Source organism: Rattus norvegicus, chromosome X (genome assembly GCF_036323735.1).
Source record: "Rattus norvegicus strain BN/NHsdMcwi chromosome X, GRCr8, whole genome shotgun sequence".
NCBI classification, from domain to species: Eukaryota; Metazoa; Chordata; class Mammalia; order Rodentia; family Muridae; genus Rattus; species Rattus norvegicus.
In genome coordinates, this window is record NC_086039.1 from 96,179,471 (window position 1) to 96,193,356 (window position 13,886).

The window sequence follows — 13,886 nt, forward strand, 5'->3', positions numbered from 1 at the left end:
CTTCAAAGTCATCTTATTTTTCCTCTTATCATGTGGGTCCCAGGAACTGAACTCAAGTCATCAGTTTGGCAGCAGGTATCTTCTCACACTGAATCACCCCATGTTTTCCATTGCTCTATTTAAAAGTTATCTTCTGGAAAGCAGATAGTTATCCTATAGTAGTCATAACACTAGTGCATTAGTAAGCACATCTTGCTTAGCAGACAGACATTGTAGCATGCAGTGCTGGGTAGGAGTAAGCAGTCAGAAAGAAAATTTCCTGGTCAGAATGAAATTGATTTTTCTGTGTCCTACATCCAAAGGATATGGTATCGTCATCAATAGGGTCTTACTGTATAGTCATGGTAGGTAGCCAAGAGCAATAATAGTAGAGTTCATTATTGCACAAGCCCCTAGGACCTCCCTGACAAATAATTGATATGGAGGTATTTTGTGCCTGACATTGTGATTTTTATTTAGTAATCCATGTATATTAGGAGGAATGTTGTCAGCACATGCAAAACAATTCCATTTGAAAAATTTTTCACTCATATTTTGAATTTAACTTACTAACTACTGGGTTTCCTGAGGCTTTGTCATGGAGTTTTGGATAACTCACTACCTTTTTCCTTTCCCCAACCTCTACTCTTGCCTAATCCTTCAATTTCAGTATTCATTCCCATCCACTTTTTAAATTTCATGTGTTACACTAACCTGCCGTTTTTTAAAGTTGGATTGTGAGATAATAGGCTTCCATATGTCATTTTATATCCCCTTCTTCTTTTGGGTTGTCCTTTCATTCACCCATACTTCCATATCCATCTCTATTTTAGCTTTCTCAACCTGAGTATTGCACTTCACTATATTCCTTTACCTATAATATACCATCTCATAACATACCATAACTCTTCATCGTGTCCCATAAGGGCCTTTTCTATTTGTCTTTCTTCTGTTTGTGTTCCAAGTTAAACATACAAAACAAAAGATTTGAAGCTAGGGTCCACATATGAGAGAGAACACATAACATATTTATGAGCCTAATTCACTGTGCTGATTATTTTGTGTGTCAACCTGGTACAAGCTGGAGTCACTTTGGAAAAGTGAACTTCAATTAACAAAATTCCTTCATCAAGTTAGCCTCTAGGTCAACAAAACAGGCTAAGCACACCATCCACAGCAACCTCATAAGCACATGCCTCTGAGCACCCTACTTCAGTTTCTGACTCTAAGTTCCTGCTTGAGTTCAAAATATACCCAGATTAACCTCGGCCCTGGGATCCCAGGGTTCTAAATCAGGGTGCTGAAATCGAATCTTACAGGATGGATGTAGAGAACCTACATTTAACAAACTAATCACATATTTCTGATGTATTCTCTCGAAAATTGGATAATCACTATTGCAGACCAGACATGGACTTATTAAATGACTAGTAGGACCTTAAATTTATCATGTTCCTCACAAACCCCTTATCTTTTCAGTGGTAAATACTCTTTTCCCAAAAAGTTCATTATACTGTATGTTTCAGGGCTCACAATATGAAGACAACATCCCTACTTGCAAGATATCAAACTCAAAGCAGCTAAATTATCAGAGGACAATTGATTATCCAATATATGACAACATATCCAATTTATTACAACAAATTATCCAAAAGAAGGAGAGCTGGTACAATGCCATGCAATGTAGACAGCACACTTCCAAACGAAATGAGTTGCTAGGAAACCTTAGACGGCAGGCTATGGACCACAGGATACAGAACTTTCTTTAGGAAGCTCATTAACCTTGAGCTAGTTCTACTTGCTCCCTCTTCTACCATCCGGCAAAATACCAAGGAAGCAATGTGGAGACATGCATAATGAAAGTATATTCTCAACTGGTATGCTTGCCTGCAGGCAAGTATGACCTCCTTAGGAAAGTAGAAGCTATGTCTAGAAGTATAAATTAACTGGATGAGAGGGTGACTCGTGTTCCAAACAGATGTCTTGGCATACTATGGCACATTGACATTAATTCAGACAACTGAAACATACTCCCTCACAAGTTAAACTCTTAATTACGAGGAATTTTGTCCTTGAAAGGTGAGTAGAGGAATAAAGAAGACTGTGGCATTTGTAAATTCTTCCAAGAAAAGGGGCCTCCAGGTTTTGGTGTGAGTGATCTGAATAGGATTTAAATTGTGTGTTTTAGTGTAAACCTGGGATTTTCTTTGTGTTGGAAAATGCTATCACTGAGCAAGCATGAGGTGCAAAAAGTACATCTAGAATAATGTGCTTTGTTATTTTAAGGAAATAAATTTAAAAGTGAATTTATATGAATTTAAAAGTGAATTGAGTGGAAAGTCATTGTTATTACTTAGATGTCAATTGAAATTAGATTTGTGTTTCTGTTTATACTGATAGCATATCATGGTGACCAACATGAGAAAAGGATGCCCTGAACATTCTGACTATGCTCCCAGCACCCAATAGAGTCAAATTTTACCAAAATGGACAAAATTTAAGCATCTACTTTCCCACCTCCCAAACCTGTTTAGGTACTATTAATTCTAAAGCACATTCACTTTTTCATTGTCAAAAATAACATGAATGCATTTTAAAATTTACATCTTTGACATCATGAGTCTTTAAATGTTTCAAGTCATGTGTGAAGATATTTTCACTAGAAGGCTGCCTTGCTACACTACCTAAAAACTTTTCAAGAGGTCAAGGAAGTATTGTTTGGATATGATTTAATTACATTCCCTGAAACTTTGAGTTAATATTAAGGTGAATACTTAATTTATGATATACAGACTCAGAACCTTCAAATGATGATTATAAGTAATTAATGTCAATGGAGACAGTGATGGCTATTCCTGATTGCCAACGTGATTACATCTGGAATGAACTATAATCCAGAAGTGGAGGGAACACATGTGATCCAGATCTTGAGGTTGGAAGACACAAGCTTCTGACCTGGATCTTTGTAAAAAAAAAGATGTATGTATGTATGTATGTATGTATGTATGTATGTATGTATATGTATGTGAGTACATTGTTCCTGCCTTCAGACACACCAGAAGGGGGCATCAGATCCCATTACAGATAGTTGTAAGCTACCATATGGTTGCTGCGAATTAAACTCAGGATGTCTGGAAGTACAGTCAGTGCTCTTAACTATTGAACCATCTCTCCAGCCCCCAGTACTTGACATGGGATGACACATGCTTTTGATACAGTTTTTGACGAATAGTGGTGATGAAAAACTTAACCCCAGGCAAGGTAGTACATGCCTTTAACCCCAGAAGACTGAGGCAAGCAGATCTCTGAATTCATGACCAGCCTTGAATAGAACAAGTTCCAAAGCCAGGCATGGTTGTATACACCTTTAATCTGAACCATTCCATCTGCTGGAAGCCTACGTACGGACACTGGATAAAGGAAGACTGAGTTTTCTTTGCCTGCTTGCACTTCTTAGGACATACTTCTTGAGGATTCTAGCTTATACAAAAGATCAGCCTCCTGGGACCAAGCAACTACAGATTTTTGGCCTTGGCATTCAGAGCTACCATTGTTGGGTTAGTTAGACTGAAGACTATAAGTCATTACAATAAATTTCCTTAATGTATAGAAACATTCCATAAGTTCTGTGACTCTAGAGAACCTGGACTAATACAGAGCCCATGTAACTTAATATAGATGATGGATTCCTAATGTGAGCAAGAGAATGATCAAAGGGGATGTACATGTATGCTCCTTCTATCTTACCATGTTATGCTATTCTATCTAAAGACTCTGACATTAAAGAAAAAAAAAAAACACCAGTTGCTAGTTCTTGAATATCTAGAACTCAGCGCCATGTAAACTTTTTCTTGGTTTATAAAATTACAAGCTTCATTTTGTTATAATAATAAAAAAAACAGACTAATACAATGACTAAGTTTTGGAAGGAAAATATACTGTAGCCCATTTAGGGAAAGTCATTTTCAAATGAGAAGACATACTACAATAACTTAAGAGTAAATAAATCTGTTTAGTTTCACTTAATACAGGCCTGACTATGAAGTATCATTTCACTTCTCCAGTTATACTTCTTGGAATGTGATTGGTTTGGTGTTCAGCTCTAGGCATAGTATGTAACCATTGCAGTAGAGAAATGCTCTTAAGTCTATTGGCAGCCCTAAGGAGCTCACCTGAGCATTTCTCAACTTGTATACCAAGAAAGAAGGATCATGGGAGTGATCATTCATTTATATAGAATCTGCCTATGCCCAGCTTCACTTATCCACATAACAGCTGGATACAGTTGCTTAAATAGCCCGTAGACAGGAAACAGATTGTTTCTCTGTGGGAAGGAAAACCCATAGGGAAAACTTTAAGAAAAGGTAAACTGTTTAATTTGTGTTAGAAAGATTACATCAAAATCTAGCTTTGATAATTAGGGATGATCAGGAAATAGATTTTGTAATTCAAATACCCATTGTCCTTCTTCACATGATGTAACCACATCAAGGCTGCAGCTTTCAGTCATAAAAAGAGAGCAGGGGTGAAAATTAACTTCCCAGTTTCTTTCTTTTTTTTTTTAAATTTAGAGAATACTTTATTAGTTTTTGTAATCAAACCCACGTAGATGAGACCTTACATATTTAATACAGTGTGTTACCCCTGTACAAATGGAAAAAACTTAAGTTCAACATTTCTAGACCATTATGGCTGTTAATTTCTGTACAGTCCAACTCAACGCAGTAAATGGGGATACTTTTTTCCAAAGTTGACAGCACAGCTAAAGTTTCAAAAAATTCAAATTATATATCTGTATATATATATTTATATTTATATAAAAAGACCAATAATAGCAGTGTGTTATGCATCAACAGCAGCAACAGCTTTTCCAGGTTCTGCAGTCATCTGAACAAAACTGGAGAGACATCCAGCACACTCCATTAAAAAAAAAAAGTAAAAAAACAAAACCCGAGAAAACAGCACAGTTCTGTTACTCTTGTGGTACCTGGCACCATTTTTTTTTTAAATTAGCTTCTCAATCATCATCTGGAAAGAAAACATTCTGAGGAACATCATTAAAAACAGCTCTGATAAAGCACGGTCACTACTACGTATCATAAAGCAGGTACAAGCTATTTTACATCCACAGAGGTATGATACAGTACTGTCCTACATCTATAATACTAGAGGATACAATTTAAAAGGCATTATTTGAGACTTGATTCTACTTTTCCAGCAGAGGGCCCAAAGGATGGTGTGACACAGCTTTGTAAAGAAACATACTCTAGACAGGATTTCCTTTCACTAGTGGCACAGTTCTAAGGATTCATTCTCTCCATGAATGTCAGCTAAAACCGTTATTAAAAAAATGAAATATCCCTAGAACAAAACCGTATAACCACCGGATTCACATGAAGATGACCTAGTGGAGACAAGCTGGACCTCACCTTACCAACAAGCTATCAAATCTGTTATGTTTAAACAGTGAGACCTCCAAGGAAGGAGATGCCAAGTAGTGCTTCAAAGCTTCGGACCACAATCAAACACAGCATCCTTTTCAACAGAAGCAGAAGCTCATCTGAATATGCTCAAGGATGCTGACATCAACATTTAATCATCTCCTCACTCATCCAGGAAGAAGGGGAGATCAGTTACTACTGTACTTTATTGTGTTCAACCAAATCACCATGTTACAAAAATTGCAAGCTGCCATAATAAAAAATAAGGCTCCTCTATCCAGCACCAGATAGCATCATTTTACTTTCAAGCCTAGAAATTGCACACTTGTATATAAACCAACAGAAGATGAGGATTGAGAGTTCATCTTGGTGGATTTTTCCTTTGATGAATATGAAGTGTCCTTCCTTATCTTTTTTGATGACTTTTAATTGAAAATTGATTTTATTTGATATTAGAATGGCTACTCCAGCTTGCTTCTTCTGACCATTTGCTTGGAAAGTTGTTTTCCAGCCTTTCACTCTGAGGTAGTGTCTGTCTTTGTCTCTGAGGTGTGTTTCCTCTAGGCAGCAGAATGCAGGGTCCTCATTGCGTATCCAGTTTGTTAATCTATGTCTTTTTATTGGGGAGTTGAGGCCATTGATGTTGAGAGATATTAAGGAATAGTGATTATTGCTTCCTGTTATATTCATTTTTGGATGTGAGGTTATGTTTGTGTGCTTTTCTTCTCTTTGTTTTGTTGCCAAGATGATTAGTTTCTTGCTTCTTCTAGGGTATAGCTTGCCTCCTTATGTTGGGCTTTACCCTTTATTATCCTTTGTAGTGCTGGGTTTGTAGAAAGATATTGTGTAAATTTGGTTTTGTCATGGAATATCTTGGTTTCTCCATCTATGTTAATTGAGAGTTTTGCAGGATACAGTAAACTGGGCTGGCATTTGTGTTCTCTTAGCGTCTGTATGACATCTGTCCAGGATCTTCTGGCCTTCATAGTTTCTGGCGAAAAGTCTGGTGTGATTCTGATAGGTCTGCCTTTATATGTTACTTGACCTTTTTCCCTTACTGCTTTTAATATTCTTTATTTTGTGCGTTTGGTGTTTTGACAATTATGTGACGGGAGGTGTTTCTTTTCTGGTCCAATCTATTTGGAGTTCTGTAGGCTTCTTGTATGCCTATGGGTATCTCTTTTTTTAGGTTAGGGAAGTTTTCTTCTATGATTTTGTTGAAGATATTTACTGGTCCTTTGAGCAGGGAGTCTTCACTCTCTTCTATACCTATTATCCTTGGGTTTGATCTTCTCATTGAGTCCTGGATTTCCTGTATGTTTTGGACCAGTAGCTTTTTCTGCTTTATATTATCTTTGACAGTTGAGTCAATGATTTCTATGGAATCTTCTGCTCCCGAGATTCTCTCTTCCATCTCTTGTATTCTGTTGGTGAAGCTTGTATCTACAGCTCCTTATCTTTTCTTTTGATTTTCTATGTCCAGGGTTGTTTCCATGTGTTCTTTCTTGATTGCTTCTATTTCCATTTTTAATTCCTTCAACTGTTTGATTGTGTTTTCCTGGAATTCTTTCAGGGATTTTTGCGATTCTTCTCTGTAGGCTTCTACTTGTTCTCTAAGGGAGTTCTTTATGTCTTTCTTGAAGTCCTCCAGCATCATGATCAAATATGATTTTGAAACTAGATCTTGCTTTTCTGGTGTGTTTGGATATTCCGTGTTTGCTTTGGTGGGAGAATTGGGCTCCGATGATGCCATGTAGTCTTGGTTTCTGTTGCTTGGGTTCCTGTGCTTGCCTCTCGCCATCAGATTATCTCTAGTGTTACTTTGTTCTGCTATTTCTGACCGTGGCTAGACTGTCCTATAAGCCTGTGTGTCAGGAGTGCTGTAGACCTGTTTTCCTGTTTTCTTTCAGCCAGTTATGGGGACAGAGTGTTCTGCTTTCGGGCGTGTAGTTTTTCCTCTCTACAGGTCTTCAGCTGTTCCTGTGGGCCTGTGTCTTGAGTTCACCAGGCAGGTTTCTTGCAGGGGAAAAGTTGGTCCTACCTGTGGTTCCAAGGCTCAAGTTTGCTCGTGGGGTACTGCCTAAGTCCTCTCCGAGGCGGCAGCAACCGGGAAGATCTGCGCCGCTCTTTCTGGGAGCCTCTGTGCACCAGGGTTCCAGATGACGTTTGGTGTTTTCCTCTGGTGTCTGGATGTGCACAGAGTGCAGTCTCTTCTGGTTTCCCAGGCGTGTCTGCCTCTCTGAAGGTTTATCTCTCCCTCCCACGGGATTTGGGTGCAGAGAACTGTTTATCCAGTCTGTTTCCTTCAGGTTCCGGCGGTGTCTTAGGCGCAGGGGTCCTGCCGCTCCTGGGCCCTCCCCTACGGGAACCCAGAGGCCTTATACAGTTGCCTCTTGGGCCAGGGATGTGGGCAGGGGTGGGCAGTGTTGGTGGTCTCCTCCGCTCTGCAGCCTCAGGAGTGCCCACCTGATCAGGCGGTGAGGTCTCTCTCCCACGGGGTTTGGGAGCAGAGAGCTGCTGTGGGCCGGGATCCACGGGTGTGGGACTTCCGGTAAACACAGGAAGTGCCCGGTCCTAGAGGAATTTTGCCTCTGTGTGTCCTGAGTTCACCAGGCAGGTTTCTTGCAGGGGAAAAGTTGGTCCTACCTGCGGTTCCAAGGCTCAAGTTTGCTCGTGGGGTACTGCCTAAGTCCTCTCTGCTGTGGCAGCAACCGGGAAGATCTGCGCTGCTCTTTCCGGGAGCCTCCGTGCACCAGGGTTCCAGATGGCGTTTGGTGTTTTCCTCTGGCGTCTGGATGTGCACAGAGTGCAGTCTCTTCTGGTTTCCCAGGCGTCAACTTCCCAGTTTCTAAACAAAGCTGAGAAGTATATTTTCAGAAGAACAAGTGGAAAACTTTGCATGGCAAGCTAATCAGTCCTCTATCATTTAGTATAAACGAATAGCCAAGTCTGGATCAACCCCAAAAGCATATGTAAAAGAGCAGTAACATATTTCTCCTATTGTTACTGAGTAATTTTTCAAAACCACCTCCTGAACATTTGGCAACAAAAAATTCACACCTTGATTCTACCTTTGAATTTTATACATATCTATAATGCTTGGTACCAGAAATGCTTCAGAGATCATATTTTTGCTTTGTTTTTTTTTTTTATTTTGGCATACTTACATATATATGTAGGCTATCTTGAGGACAGTACTCAAGTCCACACACAATTCATTTATTCTTCATGTATACATTGTAGACATACCCAGAAAGTAATTTTATACAAAATTCTTAACAGTTTTGTGCAGGACAGTACTCAAGTCCACACACAATTCGTTTATTCTTCATGTTTACATTGTAGACATACCCAGGAGGTAATTTTAGACAAAATTCTTAACAGTTTTGTGCATAAATTGAAATTTTATGATGTTCCATAGGCTCTTGAATCAACTTGGTGTTCAAAAACTTACAGACTTTGGAATATTTTAGGTTTTTATTTGCATATGCTTAGCCTGTATTTGTGTTGCTTTTCTAAACATTTTAACTCAATTTATCCTCTGTGCAATTTTACTAAGTTATCAAACCATACTTTTTTTCAAACACTTTTCTCTTGAGCAGTAAATATGCCGCTTCAGTCCCTAACACTTGTCATGGGGCCTCTACACCAGTCCCATCTTCAGCTGTGGCACCTACACCAGCCCTCTCATCTCCATCTCCCATACCAAACTTCAGAGGAGTACAAAAGTGAGCATAGCCCATTTTTGGGAATAAAACACCTAAAACCATAGGGTCAGATTTGGATAGGGAAAGACTGAAAACAACTTTGCAATTAAATCAGCAAATGCACTCAAGTCATGATCTAGTGGTATCACAATCTGTGATAGGGGCTACTGGAATACCACAAATGCTCAAGGAATTCATTTTTCAAAAAGGCTTGCACATCTACCTATAGCTGGCTAATTAAATAATTTGTGCTACTAATTTTCATCATTTATATCGGTATCAGTGTGAATTTCATGGGTTCAATGATACCTTTGTAAAACCCCACTTTATTTATTAGTGCACATGTTTTCTTTAAAACAATAGACCATATTACAACCTTTAATTCACATTTATCATATACTTTGAAGTGAGTTTCCTGACACGGAGGCTTTCCTTCCTTCTTACTAAAGACATTTATATATACAATAAGAAAATTATTGAAACTACATAGCAGTTACAAAAGAAACACTACCTAGAATAGCTCTTTTCTTGATGAGAAGGATAAGAGAAATTCTAAGTGTTTGTATAGTCATAAGAATCTCAATTCTTATCCTAGTAAGATCACCAGTGGAAGGGGAAGCCCTTGGTCCTGCTAAGACTGAACCCCCAGTGAACGTGATTGTTGGGGGGAGGGCGGCAATGGGGGGAGGATGGGGAGGGAGGGGAAGGGATTAGGGGGATGTTTGCCCAGAAACCGGGAAAGGGAATAACATTCGAAATGTAAATAAGAAATACTCAAGTTAATAAAAAAATAAATAAAATTAACATTAAAAAAAGAATCTCAATTCTTGAAAATCAAGATCAATTATTTTAATTCATTGACATGATGGTTAAGGTCAACTATTTGACTATTAACAAATGCATTATTTGACATATCTGTAGCTATTATACTATTACAGAATATAACACAATATACTTTAGCCATCATACATTGAAAAAGTTAAAAAAGTAAATACAAACTTTTATTCAATAACTAGAGGACATACAGCCACTATGTGATATATAGCAAAAATTCCTGCAAGATTCTGCCTTACATAATCAAAAATCACCTAAAGGAACAAATATATTCAAGTTACTATGACAACACATGTGCGCAAATGGCAAATCAGGCAATCAAATTAATACATTTTCTAGTTAATACATTCAAAATATTATGTACCCCTATAAACATAATTCATATAGAATTATTCAATTTCAGCTAGTTTTTGAGAGCTCTATTCTTTTCTCCTTATTTCCCAAAACATACCCATTACTCTAATCTCTTTATGATTATTATTTTTTATTTATTTTCAAGACAGTGTAGTCCTGGCTGTCCTGGAAATCATCCAATGGACCAGGCTACCCTAAAACTCTTAGATCTGTAGAGGCTTTTATTCCAGCACCATGCCTTCTCTGATCACATTGAAAGACCTTCTAGGTCTATGTGGTCTGGCTCTCTTGCCGACATGTTCTTAGCACACACCATTAATCCCAAACCATGAAAATAAAGTTAGTTTGTAGGAGAATGCGCCAATGTTTGAAAGTGATGTCTGAGTAGCAGAGAAAGTGACAAATCAGAGAAAGAATTGATGGAATAGGATCTGCCCAACTCTCAGGAGTACAGAAGAAAGAGATGCAACATAAGAGGAAGCAGTGCAGAGGTAGGGGGCAGGAGGGAGTTTCACTGTGTTAGTTGTACAGGGACAGGTTACAGAGAGAGAACAAGCTCGATACAGGTGAAGACAGAACAAGCCAGAGAATGATCAGGAACCAAAAGATTAGAAAATATTGCTGAAGTTAGTATGAGGCCAAGCAGAACAGTTCAGTAAGAGGATGAGAGAAGCCAGTTTGAATCAGTCAATTTGGAGAGGAGTTTGAGTAAAAACAGCTGAGTTAAACCAGTCAACAGAAAACAGAAAGAACCAGAAAAGGGGGCCATATTCAGCAGTGAATTTCAGAGTCTGGAAACATTTTAGGCCTAGATTAGATTGTACAGAGGCCTGAAGTTTCCCGGAGTAGGCCTAGGTTAGCACAGAGGCAGTAAGCCTTGGAGACAGCAATTACTATAGGAAAAAATTACACTCATAGAGATCTACCTGCTTTTGCTTCCTGAATGATGAGATTAAGGACATCCACCACCACTACAGGACGTATGAGGTTTTTTGTATACATTTCTTCCTTGGCATGAAGTAACATGTTCTCATGAAGAAAAATGTAAATATCTGATAGTATATTATTTTTGAAACCATTTTCTCTTTTATTTGTTTGTTTTACATTTAATGGAATGTAAAAATTTTTCTTAATCTAAAAGTAAACACATTAATTCCATTTTTTAAAATAGAAAATTCAAGGCTGAAATGATGCCTATTAATTAAGAGCACTTGCTCCTCTTGCAGAGGACACGGATTTAGTTCCTAGCAGCAACATGATGGCTTGTCCTAAAATTTCTGGCTTCTGTAAGCACCAGGCATGTACAACATAAATCTTTAAAAAAGAAAAGAAAACATTTTTTTAAAAAATTAGTGTCACATATATAGATATGCATAATTAATTTTTATTAGGGAAAAGAATGCTGATTCACTATTTAATATCAAGAGGTCAACCTCAAGAATGTATTATATGTATATGTATATTAAATATCTAATCAAGTTTCTCATTCCTTGCAAAAAATTAACTCTTCCTCTCTAGGTTGTCAGTAATTGCCTATAGTTCTTCATCTAGAGTTAGGACTCCATTTGATCCCCTCTATCTACTTTAACATTTTAACAAGTGTCATTTGGCAGGTCTTGTTTTAGCAACCAAATTGTTGAGATTTCGTGAGTATAACTTCGCTGTTATATATAGAAGACACAATCTGACAGCAGATGTCCTGATACTTTGGCTCTTACAATCTTTTCCACCCCTTTTCTCTTGTTGTTCCCTAAGCCTTAGGTATAAGAGTTGTATTGTAGCTATATCAATTGTGGCTGGGTCTGCCACAGTCAGTTGTTATATGCATTTTGACCACTTTGTGTAACAGTGTCTGTCTTTTTCTTGTTACTTAGACTACCTATCACCAATAAGTTAAAGAAGGAGAGGTGTTTTGCTTCCCAGTTCATGGAACAGAAACCATTATGACAGGGAAGGCATAGCAATGACACCAGCTCCTATCTGTGGTCAGTCAAGGAGGCTGCTTGATCGTGCCTTCAGTGCCTTTGTATGTCAGAAAGCAAAGAGAAAGAGAATGCTAATGTCCACCTGGCTTTTCCTTTTCCCTCTTTCTTTCTTCCCTTTTTTAATTCTCTTTCTTTCTTTCTGTTTTCTTCCTTCCTTCATTCCTTCCTTCTTTTCTTCTTTTATTTATTCTTCTTTCATACAATCTATCTTGCAGCTTTCCCTCTCTCTTCTATTAGCCACTCTCTCCTACCCCCTCTCTCCCACAGAATCTCTTTTTTTTTTACACTAATATACACACACACTTACGAACACTCATATTCACACAGATTCACGCCCCCCCATTCACTTTTCTTTTTTTTTTTTTTTATTAACTTGAGTATTTCTTATATACATTTCGAGTGTTATTCCCTTTCCCGGTTTCCGGGCAAACATCCCCCTCCCCCCTCCCCTTCCTTATGGGTGTTCCCCTCCCAACCCTCCCCCCATTGCCGCCCTCCCCCCATAGACTAGTTCACTGGGGGTTCAGTCTTAGCAGGACCCAGGGCTTCCCCTTCCACTGGTGCTCTTACTAGGATATTCATTGCTACCTATGGGGTCAGAGTCCAGGGTCAGTCCATGTATAGTCTTTAGGTAGTGGCTTAGTCCCTGGAAGCTCTGGTTGCTTGGCATTGTTGTACTTTTGGGGTCTCGAGCCCCTTCAAGCTCTTTTTTCCTTCAGAAAAGAGCAGGCCTAGCAGGGCTACCAACTAAAAACAGCATAACAGCATACAATAAGACTAGGCAAAATGCCTCATTTCAAAGATGAATGGAGACAACTCTGTAGGAGGTACAGGGTCCCAAGAGCAGAAGTAGAAGTCGAGAGACAACTCCTCTCCTACTATTAGGAATTCCACAAACACCAAGCTAAAAAATCCACAGCATTTATGGAGAGGCCAGAGCACAGACCCGTACAATCTTAGTGATTGCTGTTTCAGTTTTTGTCCTCTCCTATGAGCCCTGATTATTTGATTTTGTGGCTCATGTCTTCCTGGTGTCCTCAACACTTCTTGCTCCTAGAATCTTTCCCCTGTTCTGCAGGATTCCCTGTGCTCCACCTAATGTTTGCATGTGAGTCTCTACACCTCTTACCATTATCTGCGTAAGGAAGCTTCCATTCAGACTAGTGTTGCAGTCTATGGGATAGTGCCACCCATATTTGGTGCTTTGGAAGACAGACACATTCAGAGATGTCATTCAAAAGTGACCTGGGATTTTCCTTATTCTAACTAGATTTGACAATCAAAACTAATCATAGTGAATAAATAAGGATTCATTTAAAGAAGTAGAAGAGAACACAAAAGAAGAGGAAAACCCTCAGAAAAATAAACTCCAGAAAATAAAAGAATATTTTAACCATTCAACCACAGTTCAATATGCAAAGACACAGTAACCAAAACCTAAAAGGACCTTGCATATAAGTAATTTTTAACACATGAATATGAAATATACATCTGTAATCCATACTACGCATTAAGATCAAACAATAGGGGACAGTTTTGTAGAATTCATCCTTTCATTAGAAAACAAACTTTTAATACATTTCATT